The sequence below is a fragment of the Myotis davidii genome, unplaced genomic scaffold, assembly GCF_000327345.1.
Source record: "Myotis davidii unplaced genomic scaffold, ASM32734v1 scaffold571, whole genome shotgun sequence".
In the NCBI taxonomy this organism is placed as follows: domain Eukaryota; kingdom Metazoa; phylum Chordata; class Mammalia; order Chiroptera; family Vespertilionidae; genus Myotis; species Myotis davidii.
The window spans coordinates 835,231-838,900 of record NW_006283136.1 but is presented as its reverse complement, the minus strand read 5'-3'; the positions used below and the strand labels follow the sequence as shown (position 1 = coordinate 838,900).

General features: G+C 43.9%; 1 protein-coding gene across 1 annotated transcript in view; it reads right to left on the bottom strand.

Annotated features, from left to right (window-relative positions):
* Positions 1–2,680, bottom strand: part of BDH1 (3-hydroxybutyrate dehydrogenase, type 1) — a 34,148-nt gene extending 31,468 nt beyond the window's left edge. The window contains exon 1 of the mRNA XM_006753374.2: positions 2,450–2,680. The gene's annotated coding sequence lies outside the window, so the exon portion shown is untranslated. The remainder of the gene's footprint in view (positions 1–2,449) is intronic.
* Between the last annotated feature and the right edge of the window lie 990 nt (positions 2,681–3,670).

Below are 3,670 nucleotides of genomic sequence, written 5' to 3'. Positions count from 1 at the left end.
TCTTTGCTTGTTTGACTCTTCAGAGTCCATCACTCCTGTTCCTTGGGATTCATTCTCCTACTGTATACAAGTCCTTGTTCAGGCTCTGTTTGGGGGAACCCGGATTAAGCCATTAGTTAACCCAAAAGAGGCATCTCAGTCCACCTTCCGTGCCTCATTCTCACCAAATCAATTCTGCTAACAAGGAATTTCTTTGTTCAGTTTGAGCTTTTGCTCCTTTTCTTTCTCAGTTGCCCTGCCCTCCAGAGCATCACTAATAAGCTCTCTGAGACGGGCAAAATCCCCTTTGGAGACCCCCTGCCCAAAGGATCACAGTGTTTGCTCCCATTCCTGTATCAGCATCACACTCTCCCAGGAGAGAGGGCCAGCTGAAGGGCTGGACAGGGTGAGAGTCTCACAAAGCCATTCTCAGCCCCACCTTAAACCTCTCCACCCCTTTCAAGGTCCTGGCTGCTCACTTTGAAAATGGGAAAACAGTTCTGGGATTGAACGTGGAAGCAAAAACTGGGTTTGACAGGGGTTCAGGACAGGCTTTTTAAAGTGGTAGCATCCCAAAAGACTCAGTTGGAACGTAGTACCTTCAGAAGATCCCCCTGCCCAGAGAGCCACATTGTTTGCTCCTGTCCCTGTATCAGCTCCTAATTGCCTCCTAGCACACCCCCTTCTTGAGTCCCAGCTCAAGCTAGTCTTTGCCTTGTCTTCCTAGGCCCCATCTCTCCCATGCTAGATCTGGCCCTGCCCCATTTCTGAATGTCCCTGGTCTTCTCCCCACTCAGTGTTAAGCATTGAATGCCAGATGGAACAGGGAAATCCTGCCGGGAGCCAGCCACCTCGAAACCCTCCAGGAGCCCACCCAACTGTGCAATGCTGAGTTCTGCTGAGGAATAGAGAATGATAACACCAACTACTTCTATACCAAGCCCACAGGTTTTCTGCTTTTCTTGATGCAATTGAGTTTCCTTAAAAAAAAAAAAATGGGAGGGGGCAAGAAATCTTACCCTTAGCCTGCAGAATTTTAGAAGTATCAAATGGCTTTTTCTATAATTGACAGTGAAGGAAAGAAAAGGCCCTATGCATTATTCTAAAACAGCTGTGGTGCTCAGAATCGAGTGTGCTGAAAATAGCCCATGATCTTCACATGACTGTAATACTGAATTCTACCAATATGAGAACTGGAGGCCCAGTGTTTTCCCTGAAGTGAATGAGTAAGGAAAACCAGTGTTGGGACCTTAAGGGAAAAAGAGGAGCTATATCGGCATCTGCATCCCCACCGCCTTTCTGTCTCTTATAGATTTACTTAAAATGTTTAAGTCACAAAGTTGGGGGTCATAGACTAGAAATTTAAGCAAAGTTGTTTTGAGGTAATTGGGATCTTTAAAGAGGGGAGAATATAGGGAGGTAAAAAAACAAAATAAAACAAAAAAAACAACTGTGTCCCCATCACTGTTCATACCACCCCAAACTACAGCAACCCATAAGACGTCCGTCCTTCCTTCAGTGGACACGGATTGAGCCTTTATTCTATGCCAGGCATTGGGCTTTGTTCTGGGAAGCCATGATATCCCAGTACAGGTTCCTGTCTTCAGTAACACAACCTGGCAGTTAGTGACTGGCTGCTGTGCACTTGACACGAGGCCAGGTGCCTTGTGTGCATTATTTCACTTAATCTTTGCAACAGTCCTAAAAGCAGCCCAAGACTATCTCCATTTTGCAGCTGAGGACATTGAGGCTCTGAGGGCTTGAGTAAGTAGCCCATAGCAACACAGCTGGGACGTGGCAGAGACAGGTCAACCCAAGCCTGTCCCACTACTAAGACGTTTTTAAGCACACCACCAATTGTCCTGTGGTTCTTGCTCTGAAAGACAAGCATGACGGTCCACGTGGACAAGGCTATTTGGAATACAGAATTTTGGTAACCAGTTGGGCTTTGTTTCTGTGAGGGATCCAACAGAGGTTGGAATTACTTAGAAATTACATGGAAACTTCTTTCAATGAGGACAATACAGGTGCCATGATCTGATGCCCTCAATAGAAAAAGTAATTATAGGTTCTAATTGGTCAGACAAACTTTGAAAGACAAAAATACAGGACAAGATTCTTAACCCTTAAATCTGATTTCATATTCTCAACTTCAAATTCTGTTTATTTCAAAGAATATCGAATATGTTATAATAAACTTTTAAAAACCAGGATACAAAGCTATATGCTTATCTACTATATTTTCAATATTTTTCCAATGAATGTATATTATCCATATTTTCTGATTATTCTACCAGGAACAGAGCCTGCTGTTTCAAAAGGGAAATTGAATTGCAAAGCTGCTGCCTCTTGTTTTGGGATGCCAGCACCTCTTCCCAAAGGGCCATTTGCTCCTCACCAACCCCGTCCTCTCACACCAAGCTCTTCCCAAGACTACTGCTAAGAGTTCTCACATTCAGCATTCTCTTACCTTGGCGGGCTGTAGCAAGGCTCCCTCAGCTCGCTCAGCACACAGGATCTTCTCAGGCAAGTTGCAAGCCAGATACACCTGGAATCTTCTTAATTCTCAGTTAACAGGCGGTAAAAAGACACCCCAGGAGACCTCCCCCAGGCTTTATGTGTATTATTTCAATGCTTGTCTTTAGCTGGGAAGGGAAATTCTCACACTCATGCTAACCAAAGCCAACTAATGATACAATACAATATTCGGAGCTCTGAATCTTTGTGTGTTTGTCACTGAGGCAAAGTTCAGCTTTGTAACTATTTGTTTAAGTTTAAAATGTCTATGAATTTGGCCCTCTGACAAGCAGAGGGTCAAAGGCAGGTCCCACTACTTGGGGACACATAAGAGAAAATGATGCCAAAGGGCAGCTCCAGCCAATTCCATCTGGAGCTCTCCCTGCCAGATATGTGTGGGCATAAACGAGCACAGGGACTGACCTGAACAAAATGAGAGTGTCCTAACTTCCCACCACAGCATTTACATTATGGGATATCAAGGAGAAAAGTAACCACCACAAGGACTTTGTCTCCCCTTCTGGGGAAAGGATTCGTCCCTTGGTTAGGACACAGGGCCCAGATATTCAGTCAAACATAATGCAGAATCAGGACCTGAGAAAAATTTCAAAATGGCCAGCGACTTTGGACAGGCTCAGCTGCAAGAAGATGGGGCCAAAATATGCCCCTTGAACGTCACAGTGGCGGTAAGAGGAAGTATATCTGGAATACAGCTCCCGTAGGGCAACTTTTAATATTACTATACCCTGTGATTAAAGTCAGTGGAAATTTACAACAACCAAATTCCGGCAGGACAGCTAATGGCCTAGACCAGGGGTGGCCAACCTTTTTGTGAGTGCGTGCCAAAACCAGCAAAATCTCTGACTCACAATTCTTCTGCGTGCCAACCCTAATTTTTTGAGAACATGTTACGCCTACTTGATATCTCTTAAGGTGTACATATGTGAAGAACCTTGAAGAAATAATAAAATTCATTCGAGTGACAAAAACACAGTATATGATGATGAAAAATACATTTATTTTTTAATGTATACATGTACACTGATAGTCTGACAGAAAACTTTATGACTCCGTTTGATATTATCAGTGGGACTTTTGCTGCTGCATCACTGATGACAGAGATTGTACATCAGGTTTATATTTCCTGACCTTCAGAGATGCATCACTGAGAACA